Below are 16542 nucleotides of genomic sequence, written 5' to 3' on the forward strand. Positions count from 1 at the left end.
TTCCATCATAAAACATTTATTAAAAACATATTCAAATTAATACACAGGAGATATATTATTCCACACTTTAAGATGTATGACTCTTAGCGCTGAATACAAATGTTGAAGGATCACAACAATCTCTTCCTTCTCCTTATAGTTGGTTCGGAGATAGCTTCACAACACAGACAACCCAACGCGTTTCGTCTTATACAAAAGACTTCATCAGGGGTATCTCTAAAATTGTAAAAAATCTTATCAGAACTAAAAATAATTGTTCCTTAATAAAAATGCATAATACATTCAATCAAAATATATGAGGAACATATCATTATAATAGAACAAGGATATATCAGAGCAGACAGAATGAAAAGGAAGAAAATTACAATTGAATCTTGGGTCCTACCTCAAGCAGCTGAGAAGTACAGTAGTTTATACAAACAGTATAATGCGACAAAACTTGTTCATACATGCATGATGGAAACTTCAATATAACACCGAGGCTTTCTGATGAACAGTCAGTGTGGCCTAATTGGAAAAATATTGACCTCATCATATATACTGAGTGTTCATATTATATATGTAATAAAAATATATCATAATGTCCCCTCACATACCTTGTGGTGAGATAACTTGTACAAAAATTCGGAAACCAAGGTACTGAAGGGTAACTTAGAAAGGAAACCTAATAAATTCATATTTAGGGCAAATTAGTGAATGGTCATTATCAGATATTTAATTAGTCAATGATATCAGTTTTGACTTAGGATAATTGATGCATTTTATAATGAAACCGTATTTAAAGAACAACCTCCCTTTTTAGGTATAACATTTATTGGAGGTTTTTAAGACAAAAAACTCTATTGCTGATCACTACTACCATTCTGGCCCATAGCAATTAAATACTCTAATGAGTCCAGCTGTTTTATTGATTGACATAACGAAAGTGCTGATCTTTAAACCCAGACTCTAAAAAGTGCTGGAATGAATTATCAAAGAATAAACTTTTAATTACATACTGTCACAAAATCAAAAGAGATGTGAAAGTGAATATATCCAACCATTGAAAGCACTAAAGTGCAATATTGCAAATATACATGAATAAAATATACATAGTGACATTTACATTTCTCTATCGTCCTAGTGGATGCTGGGGTTCCTGAAAGGACCATGGGGAATAGCGGCTCCGCAGGAGACAGGGCACAAAAAGTAAAGCTTTAGGATCAGGTGGTGTGCACTGGCTCCTCCCCCTATGACCCTCCTCCAAGCCTCAGTTAGATTTTTGTGCCCGGCCGAGAAGGGTGCAATCTAGGTGGCTCTCCTAAAGAGCTGCTTAGAAAAGTTTAGCTTAGGTTTTTTATTTTACAGTGAGTCCTGCTGGCAACAGGATCACTGCAACGAGGGACTTAGGGGAGAAGAAGTGAACTCACCTGCGTGCAGGATGGATTGGCTTCTTTGGCTACTGGACATTAGCTCAGTACAGGCTGGATGGTCACCGGAGCCTCGCCGCCGGCCCCCTTGCAGATGCTGAAACGAGAAGAGGTCCAGAATCGGCGGCAGAAGACTCCTCAGTCTTCTTAAGGTAGCGCACAGCACTGCAGCTGTGCGCCATTTCCTCTCAGCACACTTCACACGGCAGTCACTGAGGGTGCAGGGCGCTGGGAGGGGGGCGCCCTGGGAGGCAAATGAAAACCTTTTTTGGCTAAAAATACCTCACATATAGCCTCCGGGGGCTATATGGAGATATTTAACCCCTGCCAGAATCCATTAAAGAGCGGGAGACGAGCCCGCCGAAAAAGGGGCGGGGCCTATCTCCTCAGCACACAGCGCCATTTTCCCTCACAGAAAGGCTGGAGGGAAGGCTCCCAGGCTCTCCCCTGCACTGCACTACAGAAACAGGGTTAAAACAGAGAGGGGGGGCACTAATTTGGCGTTAGAAATATATAAAAGATGCTATAAGGGAAAACACTTATATAAGGTTGTCCCTATATAATTATAGCGTTTTTGGTGTGTGCTGGCAAACTCTCCCTCTGTCTCTCCAAAGGGCTAGTGGGTCCTGTCCTCTATCAGAGCATTCCCTGTGTGTGTGCTGTGTGTCGGTACGTGTGTGTCGACATGTATGAGGACGATGTTGGTGAGGAGGCGGAGCAATTGCCTGTAATGGTGATGTCACTCTCTAGGGAGTCGACACCGGAATGGATGGCTTATTTAGGGAATTACGTGATAATGTCAACACGCTGCAAGGTCGGTTGACGACATGAGACGGCCGACAAACAATTAGTACCGGTCCAGACGTCTCAGAAACACCGTCAGGGGTTTTAAAACGCCCGTTTACTTTAGTCGGTCGACACAGACACAGACATGGACACTGAATCCAGTGTCGACGGTGAATAAACAAACGTATTCCTTATTAGGGCCACACGTTAAGGGCAATGAAGGAGGTGTTACATATTTCTGATACTACAAGTACCACAAAAGAGGGTATTATGTGGGATGTGAAAAAACTACCGTAGTTTTTCCTGAATCAGATAAATTAAATGAAGTGTGTGATGATGCGTGGGTTCCCCCCGATAGAAAATTATGGGCGGTATACCCTTTCCCGCCAGAAGTTAGGGCGCGTTGGGAAACACCCCTTAGGGTGGACAAGGCGCTCACACGCTTATCAAAACAAGTGGCGGTACCGTCTATAGATAGGGCCGTCCTCATGGAGCCAGCTGACAGGAGGCTGGAAAATATCATAAAAAGTATATACACACATACTGGTGTTATACTGCGACCAGCGATCGCCTCAGCCTGGATGTGCAGAGCTGGGGTGGCTTGGTCGGATTCCCTGACTAAAAATATTGATACCCTTGACAGGGACAGTATTTTATTGACTATAGAGCATTTAAAGGATGCATTTTCTATATATGCGAGATGCACAGAGGGATATTTGCACTCTGGCATCAAGAGTAAGTGCGATGTCCATATCTGCCAGAAGATGTTTATGGACACGACAGTGGTCAGGTGATGCAGATTCCAAACGGCACAAAGGTGTATTGCCGTATAAAGGAAGAGGAGTTATTTGGGGTCGGTCCATCGGACCTGGTGGCCACGGCAACTGCTGGAAAATCCAGCGTTTTTACCCTAAGTCACATCTCTGCAGAAAAAGACACCGTCTTTTCAGCCTCAGTCCTTTCGTCCCTATAAGAGTCATATCTGCCCAGGGATAGAGGAAAGGGAAGAAGACTGCAGCAGGCAGCCCATTCCCAGGAACAGAAGCGTTCCACCGCTTCTGCCAAGCTCTCAGCATGACGCTGGGACCGTACAGGACCCCTGGATCCTACATGTAGTATCCCAGGGGTACAGATTGGAATGTCGAGACGTTTCCCCTTCGCAGGCTCCTGAAGTCTGGTTTACCAAGGTCTCCCTCCGACAAGGAGGCAGTATGGGAAACAATTCACAAGCTGTATTCCCAGCAGGTGATAATCAAATTACCCCTCCTACAACAAGAAAAGGGGTATTATTCCACATTATATTGTGGTACTGAAGCCAGAAGGCTAGGTGAGACCTATTCTAAATCTAAAAAAATTTGAACACTTACAAAGGTTCAAATCAAGATGGAGTCACTCAGAGCAGTGATAACGAACCAGGAAGAAGGGGACTATATAGTGTCCCGAGACATCAGGGATGCTTACCTCCATGTCCAAAATTTGCCCTTCTCACTAAGGGTACCTCAGGTTCGTGGTACAGAACTGTCACTATCAGTTTCAGACGCTGCCGTTTGGATTGTCCACGGCACCCCGGGTCTTTACCAAGGTAATGGCCGAAATGATGATTCTTCTTCGAAGAAAAGGCGTCTTAATTATCCCTTACTTGGACGATCTCCTGATAAGGGCAAAGTCCAGGGAACAGTTGGAGGTCGGAGTAGCAATACTGCTACAACAGCACGGGTGGATTCTAAATATTCCAAAATCGCAGCTGATCCCGACGACAAGTCTGCTGTGCCTAGGGATGATTCTGGACACAGTCCAGAAAAAGGTGTTTCTCCCGGAAGAGAAAGCCAGGGAGTTATCCGAGCTAGTCAGGAACCTCCTAAAATCAGTGCATCATTGCACAAGGGTCCTGGTAAAGATGGTGACTTCCTACGAAGCAATTCCATTCGGCAGATTTCACGCAAGAATTTTTCAGTGGGATCTGCTGGACAAATGGTCTGGATCGCATCTTCAGATGCATCAGCGGATAACCCTATATCCAAGGACAAGGGTGTCTCTCCTGTGGTGGTTACAGAGTGCTCATCTTCTAGAGGGCCGCAGATTCGGCATTCAGGATTGGATGCTGGTGACCACGGAGGCCAGCCCGAGAGGCTGGGGAACAGTCACACAAGGAAAAAATTTCCAGGGAGTGTGATCAAGTCTGGAGACTTTTCTCCACATAAATATACTGGAGCTAAGGGTAAATTTATAATACTCTAAGCCTAGCAAGACCTCTGCTTCAAGGTCAGCCGGTATTGATCCAGTGGGAAAAACATCACTGCAGTCGCCCACGTAAATAGACAGGGCGGCACAAGAAGCAGGAGGGCAATGGAAAAAACTGCAAGGACTTTTCGCTGGGCGGAAAATCATGTGATAGCACTGTCAGCAGTGTTTCATTCCGGGAATGGAAACTGGGAAGCAGACTTCCTCAGCAGGCACGACCTCCACCCGGCAGAATGGAAACTTCATCGGGAAGTTTTCCACATGATTGTAAACCGTTGGGAAATACCAAAGGTGGACATGATGGCGTCCCGTCTGAACAAAAAACGGGCCAGGTATTGCGCCAGGTTAAGAGACCCTCAGGCAATAGCTGTGGACGTTCTGGTAACACCATGGATGTACCAGTCGGTGTATGTGTTCCATCCTCTGCTTCTCATACCTAAGGTACTGAGACTTATAAGACGTAGAGGAGTAAGAACTATACTCATGGCTCCGGATTGGCCAAGAAGGACTTGGTACCCGGAACTTCAAGAGATGCTCACAGAGGACTTATGGCCTCTGCCGCTAAGAAGGGACTTGTTTCAGCAAGTACCATGTCTGTTCCAAGACTTACCGCAGCTGCGTTTGACGGCATGGCGGTGGAACGCCGGATCCTAAGGGAAAAAGGCATTCTGGAAGAGGTCATTCCTACCCTGGTCAAAGCCAGAAAGGAGGTGACCGCACAACATTATCACCACATGTGGCAAAAATATGTTGCGTGGTGTGAGGCCAGAAAGGCCCCACGAAGAAATTTCAACTCGGTCGATTCCTGCATTTCCTGCAAACAGGAGTGTCTATGGGCCTCAAATTGGGGTCCATTAAGGTTCAAATTTCGGCCCTGTCGATTTTCTTCCAGAAAGAAGTGGCTTCAGTTCCTGAAGTCCAGAAGTTTGTCAAGGGAGTATTGAATATACAACCCCATTTTGTGCCTCCAGTGGCACTGTGGGATCTCAACGTAGTTCTGGGATTCCTCAAATCACATTGGTTTAAAACCAGTCAAATCTGTGGATTTGAAGCATCTCGCATGAAAAGTGACCATGCTCTTGGCCCTGGCCTGGACCAGGCGCGTGTCAAATTGGTGGTTTTTTTCTCAAAAAAGCCCATATCTGGTTGTCCATTTGGACAGGGCAGAGCTGCGGACTCGTCCCCAGTTCTCTCCCTAAGGTGGTGTCAGTGTTTCACCTGAACCAGCTTATTTTGGTGCCTTGCGCCTACTAGGGACTTGGAGGACTCCAGGTTGCTAGATGTTGTCAGGGCCCTGTAAATATAGGTTCCAGGACGGCTGGAGTCAGGAAAACTGACTTGCTGTTATCCTGTATGCACCCAACAAACTGGGTGCTCTTGCTTCTAAGCAGACTATTGCTAGTTGGATGTGTAATACAATTCAGCTTGCACATTCTGTGGCAGGCCTGCCACAGCCAAAATATCTAAATGCCCATTCCACAAGGAAGGTGGGCTTATCTTGGGCGGCTGCCCGAGGGGTCTCGGCTTTACAACTTTGCCGAGCGGCTATTTAGTCAGGGGCAAACACGTTGGTAAAATCCTACAAATTTGATACCCTGGCTAAGGAGGACCTGGAGTTCTCTCATTCGGTGCTGCAGAGTCATCCGCACTCTCCCGCCCGTTTGGGAGCTTTGGTATTATCCCCATGGTCCTTTCAGGAACCCCAGCATCCACTAGGACGATAGAGAAAATAAGAATTTACTTACCGATAATTCTATTTCTCGGAGTCCGTAGTGGATGCTGGGCGCCCATCCCAAGTGCGGATTATCTGCAATACTTGTACATAGTTACAAAAATCGGGTTATTATTGTTGTGAGCCATCTTTTCAGAGGCTCCGCTGTTATCATACTGTTAACTGGGTTCAGATCACAGGTTGTACAGTGTGATTGGTGTGGCTGGTATGAGTCTTACCCGGAATTCAAAATCCTTCCTTATTGTGTACGCTCGTCCGGGCACAGTATCCTAACTGAGGCTTGGAGGAGGGTCATAGGGGGAGGAGCCAGTGCACACCACCTGATCCTAAAGCTTTACTTTTTGTGCCCTGTCTCCTGCGGAGCCGCTATTCCCCATGGTCCTTTCAGGAACCCCAGCATCCACTACGGACTCCGAGAAATAGAATTATCGGTAAGTAAATTCTTATTATTTAAACAGAGCTTTGTTCAGAATGATGCCATATTCCCTCACCTTCTATATATCTGCAGTGGACACTCAGTACCTGTGCAATGAAGCACCAGACTAAATGTTACCCCTTATAAAGGGAAAGGTGATGATGTCATCACATATCCTATTTTGATTGGTGCACAAATAAAGGCTAATTATAGCCTGATTATTAATAGTATAAACTAACCAACCTATGAATTTTATCCTCTTATCATTAGGATTGATTCACTATAATAATCCTCACCCTTATATCCACCCAATATAAGTAAAAGTTTAATTGTTATATGACCCACAATGCACTGCAGTGTGAGTCTCATTGAAAGCTGCTTTTGTGAATGAATTACAGTATTAGTAGCCAATCACTGTGTAATAGGGGCGGGTACTTTAGCCTCTGATATTAGAATATCTGTGTATATCTATAAATAAACATATTGTGAGCACTTAAGAGACACTGCTGTGGGGAAAGTGCTTCCCTTTAGCCCCCTCCACCACCTCTGATCGTTAAAACGAACGGTCCAGGACGCTGCACGCGTCTGCTATAGCGGGACCTTATGCATTCCAGCGCCATCTTTGTTTTGCGTTCCACCAGCCCCGTCCGGCGCTTCCCGTCATCTGACCTGATCACAGGTTATAGGCGGCCAATAAGGAGACTCTCTACCGATTACAGAAGCTAGAATACCGAACGACCGTTCAATAGATAGCCACTTGTACATACTTTAACCCCCGCTTGAATCAATCATTAGTGTCTCATCTGACAATAAATTCCATACCTATGGGGCATACTTATTTCTATTCCATACATTAGAGGAGAAATGAGAGGTCAGAACCCATCATATCCCATATAGTGTACCTATATGAACTATACAGATAGCCTCAGGCCCTATTTAAAAACAGGACTAGGACCCTCGTATAGTTCACAACTCCTATGAGCCCGTTTTGTGGGAAATGCATATCCCACATACGTTTCCCGTATAACGTAAAATTTAATTTGAATTGATTTATACTTCGACGGGACCACTAGTATACCCATCTTCTAAATAGTATTTGATTTAAATGGGTCATGAATTCTTCCACTACCAGTGTAAAACCTTATAAACAGTCATGTTCAATATATTATTAAATTGTGCTATATATGATCAATTGATGCCCATACACATTCTTATAAGTGAAATCTCGTAGCTACTACACTAACGTGATATCATCTTTACCTCATAAATTAGTGATATATTATTACAACCCACACCCTTTACAACGCTATATATCAATTGATACTTTACTGTATATGAATCAACTCGTAAAAACTAATGGTTGATTCAGATTAATTTAAAACTTTAAATATAGAACCTAAGGTTCTGTTATACTATACTATCACCTAATGTGCTATACGTGTTACTTGAATCCATATTAACTCTATACTATCCTCCCTACAGCTTGAAGTGATGTACAGTATACGGACACCCCTATGAACAAAGCTCCATCTTTACAATAGTATAGTCATATAAACATAAATACACATACTGACAATTTATTAAATTACATCCTACTCTTATGGCCTAAAATACCTTCTTAGTTTGAACCGGGGGAAGGTATAAGCTAATAACTGAACCTGTCACTGAGCAAGCATAGTCAATACATCAAAGGAGGGTTTGTCTCCCTTAAAGGAAGACTGCCATGTCTATGCTCTCGTTCAATCCATTCGGAATGAGGGTATTTAGGGTATAGATCCAATAAGATTCCTTCTTAGTTAACTGTTTATCTCTATCACCTCCTCTCTTATCTTCCTGTGTATTTTCAATCACTGTAAATGTCAAGCCCTGAACATCTGAATCATGTTTTTCCTGAAAGTGGCGGGGGAGGCTATGATTCTGAACTTTATTTCTAATATTCCGCAGGTGTTCCTGTATCCTTATTTTAAGGCTTCTCTTGGTTTTGCCTATATACGATAACTTGCAACTACATTCGATCTTGTATAACACATAGTTAGTATTGCAGGTAACCACTGACATTAAGCTGTGTGTTTTATTACCCTCATCTTTCCAATGGAAGCCCTTCTTATCTACAAAACGGCAGCAGTTACATTTATTACAAGGAAAAAGGCCCCTTCGCTTCATGAGGGGGTGTCCGTTGATATTCTCTACATTTTGTTGGATGGTTTGAAGTTGACTGGGTGCCAATAAGTTCTTAAGATTTTTGGATTTTCTAAAGACGATGTTTGGTCTGTTGGGTAGATGTGGCCCCAATACAGGGTCCTTGAGGAGAAGGTGCCAATGTCGGTACATAATGTGCTTGATCTTAACATTTTCTTGATTGTGTTGCGTGATGAAGGGTCTCTCCGACTGACGTTTTGCTATTTGTAAACGTCAGTCGGAGAGACCCTTCATCACGCAACACAATCAAGAAAATGTTAAGATCAAGCACATTATGTACCGACATTGGCACCTTCTCCTCAAGGACCCTGTATTGGGACCACATCTACCCAACAGACCAAACATCGTCTTTAGAAAATCCAAAAATCTTAAGAACTTATTGGCACCCAGTCAACTTCAAACCATCCAACAAAATGTAGAGAATACCAACGGTCACCCCCTCATGAAGCGAAGGGGCCTTTTTCCTTGTAATAAATGTAACTGCTGCCGTTTTGTAGATAAGAAGGGCTTCCATTGGAAGGATGAGGGCAATAAAACACACAGCTTAATGTCAGTGGTTACCTGCAATACTAACTATGTGGTATACAAGATCGAATGTAGTTGCAAGTTATCATATATAGGCAAAACCAAGAGAAGCCTTAAAATAAGGATACAGGAACACCTGCGGAATATTAGAAATAAAGTTCAGAATCATAGCCTCCCCCGCCACTTTCAGGAAAAACATGATTCAGATGTTCAGGGCTTGACATTTACAGTGATTGAACATATACAGGAAGATAAGAGAGGAGGTGATAGAGATAAACAGTTAACTAAGAAGGAATCTTTCTGGATCTATACCCTCAATACCCTCATTCCGAATGGATTGAACGAGAGCATAGACATGGCAGTCTTCCTTTAAGGGAGACAAACCCTCCTTTGATGTATTGACTATGCTTGCTCAGTGACAGGTTCAGTTATTAGCTTATACCTTCCCCCGGTTCAAACTAAGAAGGTATTTTAGGCCATAAGAGTAGGATGTAATTTAATAAATTGTCAGTATGTGTATTTATGTTTATATGACTATACTATTGTAAAGATGGAGCTTTGTTCATAGGGGTGTACAGTGGCGTAAGTTTGCCCCAGTCGCCCGGAGGCATGATAAATGTTGTTGCCCCCCCCTACATACATACACACCCCCACACACACACCCTCTTCATATGTAGCTATCCGGCACTCATGGAGAACAGTAGCAGCGTGCTCAGGTGCCTTTCCCAATAGTAATATAGATACACAAGCAAAGTGGACGGCACTCCAAGTCAGTCATCACAATAAAATAGACACCAGCATACCTTTATAGCACACCTACAGTACTCCCTCACCCACCAGCGTGTCACAATGTAGATGCCTTGGCGCAGTGGTGTGCCGATATATATATCTATATATAAAAAATGCACAAATGCCTTTTTCACTTAAAAACACACAAACGCCTATTTCACATAAAAACACACACACACAAATGTCTCTTTCACTTAAACACAAATACCTATTTTACTTAAAAACACACAAGCGCCTTTTTCACTTAAACACACACACAAATGCCTCTTTCACTTAAACACACACACATGCCTCTCACTTACACTCACGCCTCTTACTTACACACACCTCCTTCGCTTAAACACACACACACATGCCTCCTTTGCTTAAACACACGCCTCCTTCGCTTAAACACACATGCCTCATTCGCTTAAACACACACACTCCTCACTTACACACATGCCTCTCACTTACACACACGCCTCCTTCACTTAAACATACACACGCCTCTCACTTTTACACACACACAAATGCCTCTTTTACTTAAACACACATATGCCTCACACACACACACACACACACACACACGTCTCCCTTACATGCACACATACCTCTTTCACTTAAAAACACACACAAACAAAAACATATGCCTCCTTCACTCACACACACACCTCACTTAAACATGCACACATAAAACACAGTGCTGCCAACATTTATTAAAGACCCCCCCAGCACCCCTCCCCCTTCCAACTACACACACCCCCACACAGTGCAGCTTGAGGCAAGTGCTGCCAGTGCCTACCTGCTGCTAACAGCCCAACGGAGGAACAGGGAGCTTCACTCGGCCAACTCAACTGGAAGGGCCTGGCAGGAGCTGCACTCTGGAGCTCCCCCTAGCTGCAGCCACAGACAGCTCTCTGTATATATGAGGAGGCAGCTTCTGTGTCACTGACTCGAAAGCTCCTCGCAGCAAATGATCGCCAGGGTCAGTCAGCTGGAGACAATGGAGGAGATGTGCCCCCTTGAGGGCAGGAGCCCGGCGGCAGCCGACTCCACTGCCTCCCAGAGTTTTGCCCCTGGGGGTGTCCGTATACTGTACATCACTTCAAGCTGTAGGGAGGATAGTATAGAGTTAATATGGATTCAAGTAACACGTATAGCACATTAGGTAATAGTATAGTATAACAGAACCTTAGGTTCTATATTTAAAGTTTTAAATTAATCTGAATCAACCATTAGTTTTTACGAGTTGATTCATATACAGTAAAGTATCAATTCATATATAGCGTTGTAAAGGGTGTGGGTTGTAATAATATATCACTAATTTATGAGGTAAAGATGATATCACGTTAGTGTAGTAGCTACGAGATTTCACTTATAAGAATGTGTATGGGCATCAATTGATCATATGTAGCACAATTTAATAATATATTGAACATGACTGTTTATAAGGTTTTACACTGGTAGTGAAAGAATTCACGACCCATTTAAATCAAATACTATTTAGAAGATGGGTATACTAGTGGTCCCATTGAAGTATAAATCAATTCAAATGAAATTTTACGTTATACGGGAAACGTATGTGGGATATGCATTTCCCACAAAACGGGCTCATAGGAATTGTGAACTATACGAGGGTCCTAGTCCTGTTTTTAAATAGGGCCTGAGGCTATCTGTATAGTTCATATAGGTACACTATATGGGATATGATGGGTTCTGACCTCTCATTTCTCCTCTAATGTATGGAATAGAAATAAGTATGCCCCATAGGTATGGAATTTATTGTCAGATGAGACACTAATGATTGATTCAAGCGGGGGTTAAAGTATGTACAAGTGGCTATCTATTGAACGGTCGTTCGGTATTCTAGCTTCTGTAATCGGTAGAGAGTCTCCTTATTGGCCGCCTATAACCTGTGATCAGGTCAGATGACGGGAAGCGCCGGACGGGGCTGGTGGAACGCAAAACAGAGATGGCGCTGGAACGCATTAGGTCCTGCTATAGCGGACGCGTGCAGCGTCCTGGACCGTTCGTTTTAACGATCAGAGGTGGTGGAGGGGGCTGAAGGGAAGCACTTTCCCCACAGCAGTGTCTCTTAAGTGCTCACAATATGTTTATTTATAGATATACACAGATATTCTAATATCAGAGGCTAAAGTACCCGCCCCTATTACACAGTGATTGGCTACTAATACTGTAATTCATTCACAAAAGCAGCTTTCAATGAGACTCACACTGCAATGCATTGTGGGTCATATAACAATTAAACTTTTACTTATATTGGGTGGATATAAGGGTGAGGATTATTATAGTGAATCAATCCTAATGATAAGAGGATAAAATTCATAGGTTGGTTAGTTTATACCATTAATAATCAGGCTATAATTAGCCTTTATTTGTGCACCAATCAAAATAGGATATGTGATGACATCATCACCTTTCCCTTTATAAGGGGTAACATTTAGTCTGGTGCTTCATTGCACAGGTACTGAGCGTCCACTGCAGATATATAGAAGGTGAGGGAATATGGCATCATTCTGAACAAAGCTCTGTTTAAATTTGTAAATGTCACTATGTATATTTTATTCATGTATATTTGCAATATTGCACTTTAGTGCTTTCAATGGTTGGATATATTCACTTTCACATCTCTTTTGATTTTGTGACAGTATGTAATTAAAAGTTTATTCTTTGATAATTCATTCCAGCACTTTTTAGAGTCTGGGTTTAATGATCAGCACTTTCATTATGTCAATCAATGAAACAGCTGGACTCATTAGAGTATTTAATTGCTATGGGCCAGAATGGTAGTAGTGATCAGCAAGAGTTTTTTTGTCTTAAAAACCTCCAATAAATGTTATACCTAAAAAGGGAGGTTGTTCTTTAAATACGGTTTCATTATAAAATGCATCAATTATCCTAAGTCAAAACTGATATCATTGACTAATTAAATATCTGATAATGACCTTTCACTAATTTGCCCTAAATATGAATTTATTAGGTTTCCTTTCTAAGTGACCCTTCAGTACCTTGGTTTCCGAATTTTTGTACAAGTTCTCACCACAAGGTATGTGAGGGGACATTATGATATATTTTTATTACATATATAATATGAACACTCAGTATATATGATGAGGTAAATATTTTTCCAATTAGGCCACACTGATTGTTCATCAGAAAGCCTCGGTGTTATATTGAAGTTTCCATCATGCATGTATGAACAAGTTTTGTCGCATTATACTGTTTGTATAAACTACTGTACTTCTCAGCTGCTTGAGGTAGGACCCAAGATTCAATTGTAATTTTCTTCCTTTTCATTCTGTCTGCTCTGATATATCCTTGTTCTATTATAATGATATGTTCCTCATATATTTTGATTGAATGTATTATGCATTTTTATTAAGGAACAATTATTTTTAGTTCTGATAAGATTTTTTACTATTGTAGAGATACCCCTGATGAAGTCTTTTGTATAAGACGAAACGCGTTGGGTTGTCTGTGTTGTGAAGCTATCTCCGAACCAACTATAAGGAGAAGGAGGAGATTGTTGTGATCCTTTAACATTTGTATTCAGCGCTAAGAGTCATACATCTTAAAGTGTGGAATAATTTATCTCCTGTGTATTAATTTGAATATGTTTTTAATAAATGTTTTATGATGGAACATGTTATTTTAAAAAAAAGTATTAACCAATTAGGGGTTGGAATACTGGGAGTTGATGCGACCCCCTGGAGCCAATTCTTCTATTGTTTTATATATATATATATATACCATATGTGTGTGTATATATATATATATATATATATATATATATATATATATATATATGTATATATACACACACACACACACTAGTTTTACGGACCCAGCATATACTGGGTCACCTCCCGTGCTTGGCTTCTCCCAGTTCTGGAGTGGAAAACCCCATGCAAATCCTGCATTTGCCACTGATAATGGCTGCTTTATTTTTACACTGCAATTTAGATTACAGTTTGAACACACCCCACCCAAATTCAACTCTCTCTGCACATGTTATATCTGCCCCACCTGCAGAGCACATGGTTTTGCCCATTGGAGAACAATTTTACTGCTGCAATAAGGTCCGAATTAGGCCCACAGAGTTCAAAGAACAACCTAGAGAAGAGTCCAAGGGTATTCAAAAGCACTATGCTGGCCCGGCAACAGGGGAGTTCATGGAAGACAATTGTACTGGGCTCCAAGATTCTTGGTATTCCAGATCACATACTGTGCTGTATTCAGCAGGGCGCAGGCAGAAAGAGGGAGACTGGCAGGCAACACATTAAAAGTTTATTTTTTTTCCACCCGGGTTGCATGATGTCATAGAAACATAGAATTTGAAGGCAGGTAAGAACCATTTGGCCATCTTGTCTATCTTTCTAGGGTGTGGTTATTAGGGTTAGGGGTTACAGTTGGATTAGGGGTTTGGGTTAAAGTTTTGGTTAGAGCATTATTGTTAGGATCAAGGTTTGGATTCACCACTTAACTGGCAATAATGTATGTGATATGACCGCAGCCAATAGTGCATTACTTGGCAATGTCTTAGCACATATGATGGGTAGCAGTTGATATAAAGACAGACACAATAACAATGGTCATAATCCCAACAGCCATTGATCAACATTCAAAATACTGACATGGTCAAAATACCGACATTCATTATACCAACATGTTCAAAATGCCGACATGTCAAAATGCCAACATACGTTTTTAAAGAATTTTTGCTCAAAAACAGACTTGTTTATACTTTACCATCCCAGTGGACCTGGAGGGGCAATATAGACTTCATCCTGCTGTAGCCACACCTGGGAGTGATGCGGCAGTCTCTCACCACCGGCATCACTCCCAAAATCATGCCCCAGAATTCAAAGTGGGGATCAGATGCCGGAAGTAAACATGCGATGATGGGAACATTTCTCCCCTCCCAGCACAATTATGCTGATCACTGCATATGCAGAGATCAGCTACAGCAGGGGGTACTGATTATCAGTCCTGCCCATGACCCGCACTCAGACATGGCCCTAACCGATTTGGCAAGACTTCAAGACTTTGGTTAATGCCCCCTAGCAGATAATCCCAACACAAACCTTTGTGTTTATATGCAGATAGGGTGGCATGTTGACATACACCCTAGAACCGGGGGGGGGCATAATGACATACATACAGTGCCATGGAGGGATATGGTGACACACACACTGCAGCCTGGATGGGGGTGCACGGTGACATACACACTGGGGCCTGGAGGAGGTTCACTGGTGCCTGGGAAGATATATTGTAATATACCCTGAGGCCATGGTGACACACTGTGACCTTGGCATGGTGACATATGTACATACTGGGGTCTTGGAGGACATGGTGACATACATATTGGGGCCTGGGGGCATGTTGCCATACCCACTAGGAGCATGGGGGCATGGGACATATGCTGGGGCCTGGGTGTATATGGTGACACACATACTTGGGATTTGGTGGGGGCATGATGATATACACTGGGGCCTGTGGGGGGAATAGTGACATATATACAGGTGCCTGGTGGGGATATGGTGACATACACACTGGGGCTTGTGCATGATGACATACACCATGGGGTCTGGTAGGACATGGTGGCATACATAATGGAGCCTGGACAGGGATATGAAGACATACATATTGGGGAGTGGTTGCAAGGTGGCACACTGGAAACTGTGGGGCAGAAACAGGGGGGAATGGTTACATTGTGACCAAAGACAGTACAATATGGCACACACTGTATCTTGGTTGGGGGGCATGGATACATACACAGTGGGAATTTGTTGGGTACAAAATGACACACACACTAGTTTGGGGAGGAACATGGTTACATACGCACTGGGGCCTTGTAGGGTACAAAATGACACACATAAGACACACGCACACTGTAGCTGTTCGGGGGGTCAACATGGTGACACATACAGTTTACTGGTGCCTGGAGGAAAGAAGAGACAGCTACATTGATATAGTAAGCAGCATTGCTCAGACTAAATTGAGCACGCACTGGTGAAGTTCAGACCAGAGGATGCAGCTTGTTCACAGATGTGGGGCCTTACCGGCACTCCCATAGGCTCAACCGCCATCATTTCTCCATTGGCCCGCAGCAGGTAAAAGCAGCAGTGTTCTCCATGACTGATGGAGCCTGCCCTTACTCCTCATTAGCTCCTGCTCCACCCACGCCATGCCCCGGCATCCACACACTGGTCACCATGGTGGTCAAATCAGTATGTCAAAGTAATTAATTGGGTGAGCAGGTGATCAGTCACAGTGCCTACTCTACCCCTATTCCACTCCTGCATCAGCCAAAGGCTACACTGCAATTGTTCATAAAAAAATAAAAAAAAATTATTAATACACTTTGCCACCAGTGAGAGACAGGCTGGTCCTAGAGTAGGGATGCCCCTAGGCATTCCAAATGATAGGCATTTGCCTATAATACA

General features: G+C 42.9%; 1 long non-coding RNA gene across 1 annotated transcript in view; it reads right to left on the minus strand.

Moving 5' to 3' along the window:
* The window catches only part of LOC134969986 (uncharacterized), a 97031-nt gene continuing 80489 nt past the window's right edge, over positions 1-16542 (minus strand). Inside the window, exons 2-3 of the long non-coding RNA XR_010189602.1 lie at positions 10878-11185; positions 1-216 (exon numbers count right to left, since the gene is read on the minus strand). This is a non-coding gene — a long non-coding RNA (uncharacterized LOC134969986). The remainder of the gene's footprint in view (positions 217-10877; positions 11186-16542) is intronic.

Source organism: Pseudophryne corroboree, chromosome 11, assembly GCF_028390025.1.
Source record: "Pseudophryne corroboree isolate aPseCor3 chromosome 11, aPseCor3.hap2, whole genome shotgun sequence".
Taxonomy (NCBI): domain Eukaryota; kingdom Metazoa; phylum Chordata; class Amphibia; order Anura; family Myobatrachidae; genus Pseudophryne; species Pseudophryne corroboree.